The 18,060-nt window shown below is 55.5% G+C and overlaps 1 protein-coding gene across 1 annotated transcript in view; it reads right to left on the bottom strand.

The window, feature by feature from the left end:
- Positions 1 to 18,060, bottom strand: part of LOC147700475 (uncharacterized) — a 466,495-nt gene that overhangs the window by 77,984 nt on the left and 370,451 nt on the right. The window lies entirely within an intron of this gene.

Here is an 18,060-nt window from a genome sequence, read left to right as displayed (position 1 = left end):
ACCAAGATATAGCTCAGGTGGCAACGGGCCTGGGCCTCCTGAAGGCCGACCATGATAAACTTAAGGACAGAGTGAAATCCGTGGAGATCACAGTTAAGGAATTAGCCCCGGGCCACGCAGCGGTGAAGGCGCAGATGACGGAGGTGATGGACCGCTTGAAGGTGCTGGAACGGAGGGCCGAAGATGCGGAAAACCGGAATAGGCGCAACAACATACGCCTTGTGGGCCTGCCGGAAAAAATTGAAGGCGACGATATGGTGAGCTACCTCGATAACTCGTTACGAACGGAGGTGGCACCGGAGGGGCTGTCCCCCTTCTTCTCCCTGGAACAGGCGCATAGAGTTCCGGCGCGCCCGCCGGCCTCGGGCCTCCCTCCTCGCCCAGTGGTGTTCAAATTGCTCCATTACCGGGACAGAGACTGGCTTTTGCAAAGGGCGAGAGAGACAGGACCCTTTCAAGTGGACAACAGCAGGGTCACTATGTTCCCGGACTATACATATGAGACGCAGCGGCTTAGGGCGAACTTTCTGTCCCTTAAGCGGGAGCTCCGCGATGAAGGCATCAAATACTCTCTGTTGTTCCCCGCCAAGCTGAGAGTGGTGGTGGACGAACAATCACTCTTCTTCACATCCTCTGCGGACGCTTGGACCTGGTGGGACACCTATAAAGCGGGAACGGATGGTGCTAAGGCCAGGGAGGAGGAGGCTAAGGTGGCCCAACCGGTCAGGAAATCCCAACGGATCAGGAAGAACCGCAGGAGGACCGGCAGACCTTCGGTGTCGCAGACAGAGGCGGAGAGGCAGGCGGCCCTACAGGCGGTAGTGGACTTATCCAGGACCACCAGAAGTCAATCCGGGAAGGGCACGGACAAGGAGGACCCGGGCACGGGCTCGGAGACGGGACAATCGGAATTTGGTGGAGCCCGGGGCCCTATTGTGACGCCACAGACTTCGGAAGAGATACTTGAGGCGTGTTGAACTGAACTAGTGGTGTGGACTCGCTGGTTGGACACCGGGGCACTGGGCCCATGGCAGTGGAATGCTGTTACTTGAGGTTTTGGGGCGCAATGATGTGGGGATTGTGGGGTGGAGTGCGCGGGGTTGATTTGCTTTGAGGATCTATCGCACCGAGCCACGCCTTACTGGCCCCTAAGGTCACCGCAGTGGAGACTGCGACCATTACTGCCTTTCTTTGAGAGGTGGCTGGGAGTGTTGGTTTGGATGGGGGTACTTCCAGTTGCGGGGGGCCTGTCCTGGGGGGGTGGGCGTTGCGAGCAGTTGGGGTTGCTCGGGGGGTAGTTGTTGTTGGAGGGGTTTGGCTTCCTGTTTGGAGAGGGTGGGTGGGTTGGCCCGTGGTCGCGGGACACGTGAGGACATTGTTCTTTGTTGTATGGTCCGGTTGTGTGGGAGGGGATGGCTAGTAATGGGGCATTGAAATGTGTGTCCTGGAATGTGAGGGGCATGCAATCCATGACGCGAAGGCATAAAGTTCAGGCGTACCTCAAGCGTAGAGGGGTTCATGTAGCGTTTCTACAAGAAACACACCTCAATAAGCAAGAAGGGGCTGCTCTGCAGAGACGCTGGAGGGGGCAGCTGTTTTACACGACATTCTCAGCCTTTGCAAGGGGGACACTGATCTGGGTACGGGCGGGGGTCCCCTTCCAGGTGACAAAAACATTGGTGGACCCGGAAGGCAGGTATGTGGCGGTGGAAGGGAGGCTGAGAGGCAGGGTGATATCTTTCTGCAATGTATACGCCCCTAATGTAGATCTGCCCGCATTTTTGTCTACGATCTCGGGCAAACTGGCGGGTTATTTGGCAGGGCCTGTTCTCTTGGGGGGAGATTTCAATTCAGTCGCGGATGTGTTATTGGATAGATCCCATCCCCCACTGCGCGCGTCCCCAGTGCATAGAGTCGCCAAGCGTAGGTTGGAATGGCAGGAGAGCTGGGCCCTTACAGATGCATGGAGGGCGTTGCACCCCACTACTAGGGACTACTCTTTTCACTCACACCTGCATGATTTGCATGTAAGGCTAGACGCGTTTCTTTGTTCGCCATGCGTGCTCCCTGCGGTGGGTGGGGCGGAATACTTGGCCAGGACGATATCGGACCACAACCCCTTGTTGATCTCTCTGAACTGGATGGTAACGGCTAACTGCGTGCCAACATGGCGCTTGCAACCTGACACCCTGGATGATCTGTTGTTCAGGGAGGCTCTGGGAGACCGCATTGAGAGTTACTTTGAGGAGAACAGTGGCTCGGCCTCCACGAGGGCGGTAGAATGGGATGCGTTTAAGGTGGTGGTGCGGGGGCACTGTATTGGACACACGGCTGGGGCTCGCAAGACTTTGATGGACGATTTGGATAAGGCTGAAACACGGCTGAGGGAACTGAAGAAGAGTCGCCCGAATCACCCAGAGTTGCAGGAGGGGCTTAGTGGGGCGCGGGAGGGGCTGGCTGTAGAGTTGGAACGGCTGCGCAGCTTTGACCATAAGGCATACTTGACGAGGGCGCATGCGGAGGGCGACAAGGCGGGGTCTATGCTGGCATGGCTCGCTAACCCAGTCAGGAGGGGCATGCCGATCATGCTGATTCAGGAGATAGGGGAGGAGCCCTGCCATACTCAACCCGGGATCCTGAATAAGTTTCGTACTTATTACGAGGAGCTCTATGAGAGTGGTGAAACAGGAGGGGCGGATGAGCTAGGAGAGTTCTTAGACGGCTTGCAACTGCCAAAGGTGGAGGACTCAGAGGCAGAAGAGCTGGGTCGGCCCATCACACTCGTAGAGATAGGGTGTGCAGTGAAGCAAATGGCCAGAAACAAGACCCCGGGACTTGACGGGCTCCCGATCGAATTCTACAGCAAATATCTAGAGCGCCTTGCTCCTCGGCTGCGCGAGGTGTACAATGAAGCGCAAACGAAGGGTCGGCTCCCGAGTTCTATGAGTGAGGCCCTCATGATCCCGCTCTTAAAACCGGGCAGAGAGGGTGCGGCTTTGTCCTCGTACCGTCCGTTGTCCATGTTGACGACGGACTACAAGATCCTGAGTAAAATTCTTGCTAACAGACTGCTGGTGCATATGACGAGCCTTGTTCATAAGGACCAGTGTGGTTTTATTCCGACACGCAACACTACCCACAATATTCGTAGACTGACGAGACTGATGGGTGCGGACTGGCCGATTGCCGATTCCCCATTTGTCCTTTCCATTGACATAGAGAAGGCCTTTGACAGCCTCGAGTGGGGATACCTGTATGAGGTGATGTGACGCTTCGGACTGGGGGACGGATACATAAACTGGACCAAGGTCCTGTACACTGACGCGGTAGCAAGAGTTCGAGTGGGTACTCTGATCTCGAGGCAATACCCGGTCAGGCGTGGCACCAGACAGGGATGTTCCCTATCTCCGCTCTTGTTCGCCTTGGCGATGGAAACCTTCGCTGCGGAGGCCAAGCTAGGCCGCCACTATGCTGGTTTATCATTTAGGGGCAGGCCGCATTTCATTTCTTTGTACGCAGATGACCTGCTGATGTTTCTGGCCAATGCGGGCCCCGAGCTCGAAGGGGCGCGGCGGCTGCTAGGGCGGTTCGGCCGGTTGTCGGGCCTGAGGGTCAACTGGCCTAAATCCTGCCTGTTCCCCCTGAGATCAGGAGAACCGTGCCCACTCACCGCACAAGAACTTAGATGGGAGCCGCGATGTCTGCATTATCTGGGGGTCTATGTTTATCATACCCCGGCTGATTTGTTGGAAGGTAACATCACCCGCTGTATTAACGCCCTACGGGGGTCCATGGACTTTTGGTCGACTCTGCCGTTATCCCTGGCTGGTAGGATCTCCCTGCTCAAAATGGTGGCCCTACCCAGGCTTTTGTATTATTTTAGGACACTCCCGGTGTGGATCCCGAGCTCTATCTTTAAACGCCTGAGGTCCTTGGTCATAGCGTTCTTATGGGGCACGGGAAGGAGGCGCATAGCGCTCGACACTCTGCTGCGCCCCAAGGATGAAGGAGGAATGGCGGTGCCGGATTTTGAAGGGTACTACCTGGCTGCGCAGCTGCAGATCTTTACCCAGGAGGTAGCGAGAGTGTATAGAGGCCCTGAGGACGCCAGAGTAGAAGGCACCCCGCGGCATATTTTGGCATACATCGCGCTACACCAGAAGCTCCGGGTGGGAGATCTGACGGTCGAGGAGCAGACGTTCCGGCTTTGCTGGGACCGGGCCCGTAAACGGGCGGGAGTCCGCCTTATGTATGCCCCTGAAATCCCGTTAGGGATGGTCACGGCCCTCCCACATGGAGGAGACTGGTCGCGCTTGCTAGGTTGGGAGGAGGCGGGGATACAAATGTTGGGTGATCTTTATGAGGATGGGGTGTTGCTGCCGTTCCAAGATTTGCAGGAGCGTTTCGACCTGCCGAGGGGCGACTACTTGTTGCATGCAGCGGTCACAGGCGCTATGCAAGCCCACTGGGGGGAAGGGTTGCAGGAGCCGGGCACCTCTATGGCCTGTCAATACGCGATGATGGCAGCGGGGACCTTTAAGGCGGTCACTTGCTTGTACTCTAGAATGCAGTGGGAGGCCTTGCAGCCATTGACGGCCCTGAAGCCCAAATGGGAGCTGGACCTTCAAGTGGAGATACCTGACACGACCTGGGGCCAGTTGCTAAGGCGAGCACGGAAGAGCTCGAGAAACGCCAGGTTTCAATTAATCCACTTTTATGTGATTCACAGGGCATACCTCACACCTGGGAAGATACAACAGTATTTTGGGGTAGACAACGCTGCTTGCCCCAGATGTAATACTGTAGGGGCGGACCTGGGTCACATGCTGTGGGACTGTCCTTCTCTAGGAGAATACTGGCAGGAAGTTGGGCGGGCCCTTAATAGCGCGACAGACAGGGATGTCCAGTACACTAAAGCGGTCAGCATCCTCCATTGGTTCCCACACACGCCTAGGAACAAGACTACTAGCAAATTTATAGACTTGGGACTTATTCTGGCCAAGCGAGAGATTACGAGGAACTGGAAGTCGAGAGTGGGGCCCACATATAAAAGATGGTATGGGGAATGCCTGAGGTGGGCTGCATGTGAAAGTACCCTGAGGTACCAGATGGCCTGGAGGATGAATGACGAGAAGGCTCTGGAGAGGGCTACTGCATGGGAAGTGATGGTGCAGGTGCTCCGGGATATGGACGCTGAGGAGCTGGAGGGCGGGAGTGAGCTAGATGGGGCAGGCCCTGTCACTATACAGGAGAGCACACCTTAGCGAAAGTCGGTTCCTCCTACAACACACCAGACACTTTTACACTGATGTTCGACGCAGAGCGGCCACGGGGGAGGGTGGGTAGGAAGCTGGAATTGGCGGGCTGTTGGGGAACCAAAATTGGGGGAGGGGGAGGGGTGAAAATCACAAAAGCAACCCAGCAAGATTTGCCGACTGATACTGTCAGACACTGTAAGGTGCTACGAGAAGCATTCATGGATACGGCCACCCGCACCAGAAGGAGGGTGGACCTTCCAGAGAAGGACGGACTAGATCATAATAATCTTGTACATGGTGTATTTACATTGCTGAATATTTTGTCTGTACAATTATATTGGTGATGCAATAAAAATGAAGTTAAAAAAAAAAAAATCAGGCAGGGAAGGCTTTGGCGCAATAATGTAGAGTGAGTGGTGTGCACAGAAATGGCCTAATGCACGGCGCCAAAGAAAGATTACAGCCAATGTCACAGTCTTGGAACTATTTCCCATAGTGGCAGCCCTCCATCTGTAGCCACAGGGCTTGGCGTAAGATAGGGTTTTGTTTTGGTCGGATAACACGGCGGTGCTGCAGACAATAAATGTGCACTCTGCAAAATGTCCACTGGTACTCTGCCTACTGAGGGGACTGGTGAGGGCTTGCCTGCATAACAAGGTGAAGTTTCGGGCTCTGCACATTCAAGGGGTTAAGAACGTGGCAGCTGGCGCTCGCTCTCGTTTTCAGTAGCTCCATCTCTGGGAGGCTTGGCCGTGAGCGAGAGCAGAGATGACTTCTTTCCCTGCACACCACTGGCACCTGCTACAGTGGACCAGCGTTTAATGGAACTGGGTGGAGTGTCTCTCGCACCGGGGACCAGGAGGCAGGTCAAGTCCTGTGTCTCCTCTTTCCTCAGCGTGTCTGGAGCATAGGGCGGTGACCAGGAGGCAGTACAAGTCCTGCGTCTCCTCTTTCCGCAGCGTGTCTGGAGCATGGGGCGGTGACCAGGGGGCAGTACACGTCCTGGGTCTCTTCTTTCCGCAGCGTGTCTGGAGCATGGGGCGGTGACCAGGAGGCAGTACACGTCCTGTGTCTCCACTTTCCACAGCGTGTCTGGAGCATGGGGCGGTGACCAGGAGGCAGTACACGTCCTGGGTCTCTTCTTTCCGCAGCGTGTCTGGAGCATGGGGCGGGGACCAGGAGGCAGTCCACGTCCTGTGTCTCCACTTTCCGCAGAGTGTCTGGAGCATGGGGCGGTGACCTGGGGGCAGTACAAGTCCTGCATCTCCTCTTTCCGCAGCGTGTCTGGAGCATGGGGCGGTGACCAGGGGGCAGTACAAGTCCTGCGTCTCCTCTTTCCGCAGCGTGTCTGGAGCATGGGGCGGTGATACAGTTACACTGGAGCACAAGGTGCAACATTTTGTTCTAATGGCCAAGGATAAGGGCCAGAGCCACTCCGGGATTACGGGCCACTTAGCCACAGTGAGCCACCACACGAAACACGGGGGCAACAGGACCCTTCCAGGCGTTCCCCCCTGACGTGCCACTTCAGGGATAGGCTAGGGGGAGACAGAGGTACCAGACTCCAGGTCGCCAATTGAATTCCACACACCACAGGGTATGATAGATGAAGTGCACAGGGCCCCATATTCTACACATGAGGCCAGCCTCTTCGCTGCTGCATTCAGCCTGACATTTTTTGGGGCCTTCAGAGTCCGCGAGTTGGGAGCCTGATCCAAGAGGTGTGGGTCAGTGATGCTATATGCAGACAGGACATTCAGTTGCTAGGAGACTCCTTAAGAATATCTGTGAGAAGTTCCAAATGGACCAGGCTGGGCAGAAGAAAGTCACACTGCTACAAACTCTGGCTGACAGGAGGTACCTCCAGGTGGGACTGGTCTCAGACTTCTTGCCCTCGGCCCCAACACAGGGGGCTATTTGTCAATAAGCTCATGACCTTCACTAACTTCCAAGTTGAGCAGGTTATGAGGTCATGCCTTGAGTTGTCGGGAAACTCTGGGCCCGGAAAGCATTTTTCCAGCCTTTCCTCCAGGTTTGGAGTAGCCACCTCAGCTTTTAAGGTGGGCCTTCCCCCCCAATGACATCAAGAAGGTGGGACACTGGGACTCCCATTGCTATAAGTGCTATATTCGCCCATGAGGGGTCAAACAAAAAGGGGGATGAACAACGTAAATTGGGGTGGTTTGTAGAAGTGTGTTATAAGCTAACAGCATGTAATGTTTATTTTTTACCTACATTGTGGTTTTGTAATTGTAAATTGTGTGCGCTCAGGATTCAAGATAGTATATTGCATATCTAAAATTAAATGATGTGTACAAATTTGCATTCCTTTATTTCATCAGGGTACAAGGTGTGGGTGATCGGCCAGTCGTGTATCGCTAGGGGGGTGCAATAGGCAGAGACCAGGACCTGGAGGCACGGGTTCAACAGCACACAGATGGCCTGGTTGGGGTCCTTGGGCATGCGATGGCACAGCTTTCTCAACAAGCTGCAGCTGAGACTAGCTGGGGGGGGACCCCCCTCCTAACATTTTAGTCATTCACCTCAGTGGCAACGACCTTACGTCTATGGGTCGAGGTGCACTAATACAAGCAAAGGATGCACTCCCTGTTTTCATCTGACTCTCCAGCTAGCAGCTGCTGGTGGGAAATGACACATTTAATGCGGATAAGGCAGCCTTAGTGGGAAAGGAGCATGCCTGGCCTGTGATGAATTCCCATCAGTCCTCTCGAATCCGGCCGCTTCCGATGCATCCTTCTTGGCTCGAAGGAGGGAAACATTTTAAAAATCAGGACTGGGCATAAAACGCAGCCAAGGAGGCCAGGCTGAGGCCAGGCTGACCTGATAGAACAATGGGCCAGCACCGAATGGTGTCTGTGTGGGTGGCCACCTGAAACCTTACTGCAAACAGTAGGTGCGTGTCAAAACACGCTGCGCACAATTAAAAGCATTGTTCCTTAAGGCGGCGGCAGGATCCGCCCGCCGGGCCCTAATGTTATGCTTATCGGGCGAATCGACTCCACAGGTACGTCATATGAGAAAAAATGTAACAAATGCGGTCAATTGCTCGTGTCTGTATCCAAAGGGGCAGTTTAATGGATTAGGAAATATAAAGTTGTTGTTTTTAGGTTACTGACACATTGAATGATCTTGTTTATAAGCTACTATGGTAACCAGGCTCTAAAGAATACAAGAAAGCAGCACAGAAGCTCTTTATTAGGTTTCGCCTGGCCGTAGCACTGCGCAGCAGTGCTCGCGCAGGCGAAATTTAATGTTATCTCAGTATTGGGGACTTGAACCCACCACTTCTTCCATTGGCTAGCTCCATAAATGGAGGCTAGCCATTGGAAGACATCGTTGTCAATTACTCTTACAACGTCAGGACGCGATTCGGGGGCGTTTCCGTGTCTTTTTTTAAGTCCCAACCCTTTTCTCGCCGTCATTCGGAGGTAGGCGTTTACTCATTTCTCCCGACCGCCACCTCGGGTGAGTGCTTGTTTAATAAAGTTCGCCGTAACAACAATGAGTTCCTCTTTAAGAGAGTGGCGCCCGCGAGACAAATGACGTGATAGTCACGTGAGTGCAGGAGGGGAGTCGACAGAGTCTTATTTATCTTTGTGGGGGTACGAAGTGATACGCATCTCTGTTTAGGATAAAACACTTTTAGTACTTAGAAAAGAAGCGCGTGCATTTACAGCACCACTTATCACCTGAAACGGCAATGGAATTACCATTGGTCGCTCTTTAAATTAAGTTGGCTGACCAAAACGCCAATCTATTTAATACGGAGCAACATGTATATGGTAGAGCCTCATTTTGTGAGAGCGGGTCAGACGATGGCAGATGGCAGAGCGTGGGAGAGACCCGGGGAAGGCACAGAGTTCTGTGCGCTATACCTGTGACCTCTCCTCCGAGACGCTATGGCCAGGTCACAGATGCTGCTGCAGCTGTGTCTAAACTCCCTGCTACACGGATGACAGGCGCAAGGACACCCCCAGAGGGGCCACAAGGTACAGGCGAGAGAGAGCTCGGTGGGTTCCATACATGCTGCGAAGTTTCCCCGAGTGTCACCGACCCCTTTGAATCAACCTTTCATGCTTCTGAGGTCCATCACTCGGGTAATCACGAGGTTTGGACCCCAGACCGCAAAATCAGATCCGATTGTGGTTAGATCTATGGTCCGCTTAGACTTCGCATTGTTGACTAGAGGTAGCGCTGCGCTGCTTTGCAGCAGCTTTTAGTCGCGTTACTGACTGCAGGCCGAGTCCAAGCACTGTATTAAGACTAAGAGGGGACTTTCAATGGCTGTCTTTTAAAAACGTTCCTGGAGTTCGCGAAAGTTGGGACGCTATAAGATGGCTCCTTGATTAAAAAAAATGATTAGAGAACTATTAGGCCTACTAAATCTTGTGTGTGTTGTACATTGGTTATATAGCGCTTACTAGTGCTGACGAGGTGTTGAAGCGCATCGCAACGAGGAGCACGCTACTCCGGATTCCAAAGCTATATGTAAATCGGTAGAAGATTGGTAACGTGGTTCCTTTTCCCTTGTAGGATTACTTGTGGTACATCTGTTAACTTTATTCTCTCCGATTTCACGCATTTACTTCAGTATTTTCTCCAGTATTTTGAACGAGGCCATATTAATCCAGGTGGATTAGTGAAGGGAGGAAGTGAGCCAATATTAGGAATGGTGGGTACGCGCAGATGAAGAAGCGAAGAGTTGCGAAGGATTTTCGGGAGATCATTATAGTTTGAAAAGTTTGGGATGAGTAAGAGCAGAGGCGCAACTAGAGAGCCAAATTTCGGGGGGGGGGGGGGAAGACTACTAAAAATTGCGGGACATTGGGGCTGGGGGCAGACTCTTCTAGCAATATGCGGGGTGGAGTTGCAGGGGCTTTAGAAGAAGGGGTGAAAATCAACAAAGCCTCGTTGGCACGTAAAAGGTCTTCTAAAGACCTGTGTGAAGTACTCAGGTGCGGCTGTGTGTTTGCACGGGAAGCTGTCTCAGCTGTATACATTGCATCTATGTTAATGTGTTATGGTTCAAAGTAGTCTTGGGGTACCAAATAGTCCCTCTTGGATTGCAGTAGCAAGCACTGGCTATATGGCAGAATATTACACTAAACAGCCGATAGCAGCAGGTGAGTGTCAAATACTCTCTTGGCTCAGCCAAAGCAACATGTCAAGAATTGATAGCAATAGGTCTCTTTGACGCCTCCTCTTATGGCAGACCCAATAAATTCTGGCGATTTCTTTTTAGGTTACTGCCTTTGAAAAGCATCCAGCGCTCGGGCAGTCCCTGAAAGGCTGGTAGGGCTGGGAAAGCGCCATTTCCAACATGGCTGTGACAGTGGGGCATTTTGTGGTGAGTTGTTGCAGTGATTCTTGGAAAGGGCACATGCGGCGGAGGATGGATTAATGCTGCACTTAGGCCGAGAAATACCCTGTTCTGTAAACCGCCACCGCTTCCTCAACAAAACCTGTTTTCATCACTTTTTCATTCACATCCAATATTGACAGTCCTCCTAACTGTACAGTAAATAAAAAGTTTTGTAGTGGTGCAAAGTCAACTCATGTCAGTAGACCATCGTGTCAGGGACTCCTCAGGTTGTGGTTATAATCCTGCACCAGGGCTCCCTTGGAAAGGATTTCTAACACTCCCATGCCAGGCCTCCATCAGGACACCTGTAAAACATTCCCACGCCAAGGCTCCCTCGAGAGGGGTTTGTAATATTCCCATGCGCCAAGAGACCTCTGGGTGAACATGCGCTTTACAAATACATGTTATGTTACGTTCATAATCTTCCCATGCCAGGGATCCCTCAGTATACGTTCATAATCTTTCCATGCCAGGACGGTGTGTGGTGTGTAACTTTCCCCTCTTGCCATGCATTGAAAACGGGCACGTTTCGACCCCCCCCCTTTACCTCCCCCGCTGCAAGCGTTCACCCCTGCCCACTCGGCATTTGAGCAGAGGAAATGGGTAAGGAGCTGTCATTTATTGCTAGTTTCATGAGCAGCAGGCATGTATTTCTGGACGAGGGACTGTGAGGAGGGCGTAAAACCATTCACATTTCTACAACAACATATACAGAAAAAATTGTCATTAACAATGACAAAAGCTCTAACTTTTACAAAGGCGAGACCGTTGCATTGTAAATGCTTGTTGCTCATTTGCACAAAGGCAAACAATGTTTACAGCTCTGGCCCTTCGGCGCTTTCAGTCATCTTCAAAGCGAATAGAGGCACTTTATTGCTCCTTTGAACAATGGTACATAATGTTTACAGCTCTCGCACTTTATAGCTTATTTGCACCATGGCACATAATGTCTATAGTTTTTATTGTATATTCCTAGGAATGTGATAATAATATGTTATTAGCTTTATGATCAATGTGCGACCGCAATAAAAGATGTTTATATGTGTTATCAATGTTCTAGTACGGCATGTAACCATAGAAACATTATTTTGTGACCGCTGTACATTCATCGAAGAATTAGGGAATTGTGTCTTTTTAGTCAGGATATTAATGTTTTGATTGCAATGACTTTTTAGACAAGCAATAAAGAATTCTTCTATTCTGAGGTGACAGTACCAGGGACACAGCATGTGTATTATAAGGTACAAGGCACGGAGCCGGTGACATTACAGGGCATAAGAGGAGACCGTACCAGTGTCACAGTAAAGTGGGAGGTACCAGAGGTGGCTTTTCAGTTTTACAGGAGTGCAGACTTGAGCCAGGGATATTACAGGTACCAAGGTTTATAGATTATAGCAGCTATACTTTAGCCTTATAGCCCGCCGTAGTGGGATATACCGGCTATTAAAGGCCCACTGAATCGTTAAAGGCCCGAGCCGAAGGCGAGGGACGTTAACGAGACAGCGGGACGTTAATAGCCGGTATAGCCCTGCTACGAAGGGCTATAAGGGTACTAGAACATTCTGCCACTAGAGGGCAGAATGTCCTAACAAATTAAACAAAGGGTTCTCGAAGCTCGAGGGGATATAAATCCCCTCGAGCTTCGGGAAAGCCTTTGTAGAACATTAAAATGTTGCTCTGCAGGCCTTTACCGGCCCGTAGAAGCAGGGAGCACTCCATTGTCTGCAATGGAGCTCCCAACATTCCAATGTTCTAATATAAGATACAGGAGGTCCATCTGTGATATTACAGGTCCACAGGGGGTATGGATTTAGAACAGGTGCAATTATAGAATTGTTTTTTAGAAGATATTATGTTGACAGAAACAGAGCAGATGGTGGCTAACTTGAGGGAAGTGGATCCTCTTGATGCTGTAGGTGCAGCCTTGGGGTGGACTGGGACACCTGATGCTGGAGGTGAAGCCTTGGGGTGGACTGTGACACCTGATGCAGGAGGTGCAGCCTTGGGGTGGACTGTGACACCTGATGCTGGAGGTGCAGCCTTGGGGTGGACTGTGACACCTGATGCTGGAGGTGCAGCCTTGGGGTGGACTGACACCTGATGCGGGAGGTGCAGCCTTGGGGTGGACTGGGACACCTGATGTTGGAGGTGCAGCCTTGGGATGGACTGTGAGAGCTGATGCTGGAGGTGCAGCCCTGGGGTGGACTGTGACACCTGATGCTGGAGGTGCAGCCTTCGGGTGGACTGGGACACCTGATCCTGGAGGTGCAGCCGTGGGGTGGACTGGGACACCGGAAGCTGGAGGTGCAGCCTTGGGGTGGACTGCGACACCTGATGCTGGAGGTGCAGCCTTGGGGTGGACTAGGACACCTGAAGCTGGAGGTGCAGCCTTGGGGTGGACTGGGACACATGATGCTGGAGGTGCAGCCCTGGGGTGGACTGGGACACCTGATGCTGGAGGTGCAGCCTTGGGGTGGACTGGGACACCTGATGCTGGAGGTGCAGCCCTGGGGTGGACTGGGACACCTGATGCTGGAGGTGCAGCCTTGGGGTGGACTGGGATACCTGATGCTGGAGGTGCAGTCTTGGGGTGGACTGTGACACCTGATGCTGGAGGTGCAGCCCTGGGGTGGACGGGGACACCTGATGCTGGAGGTGCAGCCCTGGGGAGGACTGGGACACCTGATGCTGGAAGTGCAGCCTTGGGGTGGACTGTGACACCTGATGCGGGAGGTGCAGCCTTGGGGTGGACTGTGACACCTGATGCTGGAGGTGCAGCCCTGGGGTGGACTGGGACACCTGATGCTGGAGGTGCAGCCTTGGGGTGGACTGGGACACCTGATGCGGGAGGTGCAGCCTTGGGATGGACTGGGACACCTGATGCGGGAGGTGCAGCCTTGGGGTGGACTGGGACACCTGATGCGGTAGGTGCAGCCTTAGGGTGGACTGGGACACCTGATGCTGGAGGTGCAGTCTTGGGGTGGACTTGGACACCTGATGCTGGAGGTGCAGCCCTGGGGTGGACTGGGACACATGATGCTGGAGGTGCAGCCCTGGGGTGGACTGGGACACCTGATGCTGGAGGTGCAGCCCTGGGGTGGACTGGGACATCTGATGCTGGAGGTGCAGCCTTGGGGTGGACTGGGACACCGGATGCTGGAGGTGCAGTATTGGGGTGGACTGGGACACCTGATGCTGGAGGTGCAGCCTTGGGGTGGACTTTGACACCCGATGCTGGAGGTGCAGCCTTCGGTGGACTGGGACACCAGATGCTGGAGGTGCAGCCCTGGGGTGGACTGGGACACCTGATGCTGGAGGTGCAGCCCTGGGGTGGACTGGGACATCTGATGCTGGAGGTGCAGCCCTGGGGTGGACTGGGACACCCGATGCTGGAGGTGCAGTATTGGGGTGGACTGGGACACCTGATGCTGGAGGTGCAGCCTTGGGGTGGACTTTGACACCTGATGCTGGAGGTGCAGCCTTGGGGTGGACTGGGACACCAGATGCTGGAGGTGCAGCCCTGGGGTGGACTGGGACACCTGATGCTGGAGGTGCAGCCTTGGGGTGGACTGGGACACCTGATGCTGGAGGTGCAGCCTTGGGGTGGACTGGGACACCTGATGCTGGAGGTGCAGCCTTGGGGTGGACTGGGACACCTGGGACACCTGAAGATGGAGGTGCAGCCATGGGGTGGACTGGGACACCTGATGCTGGAGGTGCAGCCTTGGGGTGGACTGGGACACCTGATGCTGGAGGTGCAGCCTTGGGGTGGACTGGGACACCTGATGCTGGAGGTGCAGCCTTGGGGTGGACTGTGACACCTGATGCTGGAGGTGCAGCCTTGGGGTGGACTGTGACACCTGATGCTGGAGGTGCAGCCCTGGGGTGGACTGGGACACCTGATGCTGGAGGTGCAGCCTTGGGGTGGACTGGGACACCTGATGCGGGAGGTGCAGCCTTGGGGTGGACTGTGACACCTGATGCGGGAGGTGCAGCCTTAGGGTGGACTGGGACACCTGATGCTGGAGGTGCAGTCTTGGGGTGGACTTGGGCACCTGATGCTGGAGGTGCAGCCCTGGGGTGGACTGGGACACATGGTGCTGGAGGTGCAGCCCTGGGGTTGACTGGGACACATGATGCTGGAGGTGCAGCCCTGGGGTGGACTGGGACACCTGATGCTGGAGGTGCAGCCCTGGGGTGGACTGGGACATCTGATGCTGGAGGTGCAGCCCTGGGGTGGACTGGGCCAACTGATGCTGGAGGTGCAGCCTTGGGGTGGACTGGGACACCTGATGCTGGAGGTGCAGCCTTGGGGTGGACTGGGACACCTGATGATGGAGGTGCAGCCTTAGGGTCGACTGGGACACCTGGGACACCTGAAGATGGAGGTGCAGCCATGGGGTGGACTGGGACACCTGATGCTGGAGGTGCAGCCTTGGGGTGGACTGTGACACCTGATGCTGGAGGTGCAGCCTTGGGGTGGACTGTGACACCTGATGCTGGAGGTGCAGCCTTGGGGTGGACTGGGACACCTGATGCTGGAGGTGCAGTCTTGGGGTGGACTGTGACACCTGATGCTGGAGGTGCAGCCCTGGGGTGGACGGGGACACCTGATGCTGGAGGTGCAGCCCTGGGGAGGACTGGGACACCTGATGCTGGAAGTGCAGCCTTGGGGTGGACTGTGACACCTGATGCGGGAGGTGCAGCCTTGGGGTGGACTGTGACACCTGATGCTGGAGGTGCAGCCCTGGGGTGGCCTGGGACACCTGATGCTGGAGGTGCAGCCTTGGGGTGGACTGGGACACCTGATGCGGGAGGTGCAGCCTTGGGGTGGACTGGGACACCTGATGCGGGAGGTGCAGCCTTGGGGTGGACTGGGACACCTGATGCGGTAGGTGCAGCCTTAGGGTGGACTGGGACACCTGATGCTGGAGGTGCAGTCTTGGGGTGGACTTGGACACCTGATGCTGGAGGTGCAGCCCTGGGGTGGACTGGGACACATGATGCTGGAGGTGCAGCCCTGGGGTGGACTGGGACACCTGATGCTGGAGGTGCAGCCCTGGGGTGGACTGGGACATCTGATGCTGGAGGTGCAGCCTTGGGGTGGACTGGGACACCGGATGCTGGAGGTGCAGTATTGGGGTGGACTGGGACACCTGATGCTGGAGGTGCAGCCTTGGGGTGGGCTTTGACACCTGATGCTGGAGGTGCAGCCTTCGGTGGACTGGGACACCAGATGCTGGAGGTGCAGCCCTGGGGTGGACTGGGACACCTGATGCTGGAGGTGCAGCCCTGGGGTGGACTGGGACATCTGATGCTGGAGGTGCAGCCCTGGGGTGGACTGGGACACCTGATGCTGGAGGTGCAGTATTGGGGTGGACTGGGACACCTGATGCTGGAGGTGCAGCCTTGGGGTGGACTTTGACACCTGATGCTGGAGGTGCAGCCTTGGGGTGGACTGGGACACCAGATGCTGGAGGTGCAGCCCTGGGGTGGACTGGGACACCTGATGCTGGAGGTGCAGCCTTGGGGTGGACTGGGACACCTGATGCTGGAGGTGCAGCCTTGGGGTGGACTGGGACACCTGATGCTGGAGGTGCAGCCTTGGGGTGGACTGGGACACCTGGGACACCTGAAGATGGAGGTGCAGCCATGGGGTGGACTGGGACACCTGATGCTGGAGGTGCAGCCTTGGGGTGGACTGGGACACCTGATGCTGGAGGTGCAGCCTTGGGGTGGACTGGGACACCTGATGCTGGAGGTGCAGCCTTAGGGTGGACTGTGACACCTGATGCTGGAGGTGCAGCCTTGGGGTGGACTGTGACACCTGATGCTGGAGGTGCAGCCCTGGGGTGGACTGGGACACCTGATGCTGGAGGTGCAGCCTTGGGGTGGACAGGGACACCTGATGGGGGAGGTGCAGCCTTGGGGTGGACTGTGACACCTGATGCGGGAGGTGCAGCCTTAGGGTGGACTGGGACACCTGATGCTGGAGGTGCAGTCTTGGGGTGGACTTGGGCACCTGATGCTGGAGGTGCAGCCCTGGGGTGGACTGGGACACATGATGCTGGAGGTGCAGCCCTGGGGTGGACTGGGACACATGATGCTGGAGGTGCAGCCCTGGGGTGGACTGGGACACCTGATGCTGGAGGTGCAGCCCTGGGGTGGACTGGGACATCTGATGCTGGAGGTGCAGCCCTGGGGTGGACTGGGCCAACTGATGCTGGAGGTGCAGCCTTGGGGTGGACTGGGACACCTGATGCTGGAGGTGCAGCCTTGGGGTGGACTGGGACACCTGATGATGGAGGTGCAGCCTTAGGGTCGACTGGGACACCTGGGACACCTGAAGATGGAGGTGCAGCCATGTGGTGGACTGGGACACCTGATGCTGGAGGTGCAGCCTTGGGGTGGACTGTGACACCTGATGCTGGAGGTGCAGCTTTGGGGTGGACTGTGACACCTGATGCTGGAGGTGCAGCCTTGGGGTGGGCTGTGACACCTGATGCTGGAGGTGCAGCCCTGGGGTGGACTGGGACACCTGATGCTGGAGGTGCAGCCTTGGGGTGGACTGGGACACCTGATGCGGGAGGTGCAGCCTTGGGGTGGACTGGCACACCTGATGCTGGAGGTGCAGCCTTGGGGTGGACAGGGACTCCTGATGCTGGAGGTGCAGCCTTGGGGTGGACTGGGACACCTGATGCTGGAGGTGCAGCCTTGGGGTGGACTGGGACACCTGATGCGGGAGGTGCAGCCTTGGGGTGGACTGTGACACCTGATGTGGGAGGTGCAGCCTTAGGGTGGACTGGGACACCTGATGCTGGAGGTGCAGTCTTGGGGTGGACTTGGGCACCTGATGCTGGAGGTGCAGCCCTGGGGTGGACTGGGACACATGATGCTGGAGGTGCAGCCCTGGGGTGGACTGGGACACATGATGCTGGAGGTGCAGCCCTGGGGTGGACTGGGACACCTGATGCTGGAGGTGCAGCCCTGTGGTGGACTGGGACATCTGATGCTGGAGGTGCAGCCCTGGGGTGGACTGGGCCACCTGATGCTGGAGGTGCAGCCTTGGGGTGGACTGGGACACCTGATGCTGGAGGTGCATCCTTGGGGTGGACTGGGACACCTGATGCTGGAGGTGCAGCCTTGGGGTCGACTGGGACACCTGGGACACCTGAAGATGGAGGTGCAGCCATGGGGTGGACTGGGACACCTGATGCTGGAGGTGCAGCCTTGGGGTGGACTGTGACACCTGATGCTGGAGGTGCAGCCTTGGGGTGGACTGTGACACCTGATGCTGGAGGTGCAGCCTTGGGGTGGACTGTGACACCTGATGCTGGAGGTGCAGCCCTGGGGTGGACTGGGACACCTGATGCTGGAGGTGCAGCCTTGGGGTGGACTGTGACACCTGATGCTGGAGGT

The sequence above is a fragment of the Lissotriton vulgaris genome, chromosome 7 (assembly GCF_964263255.1).
Source record: "Lissotriton vulgaris chromosome 7, aLisVul1.2, whole genome shotgun sequence".
In the NCBI taxonomy this organism is placed as follows: Eukaryota; Metazoa; Chordata; class Amphibia; order Caudata; family Salamandridae; genus Lissotriton; species Lissotriton vulgaris.
Note: the sequence above shows the minus strand (reverse complement) of the source record. Positions and strands in the feature narration are given on the sequence as shown.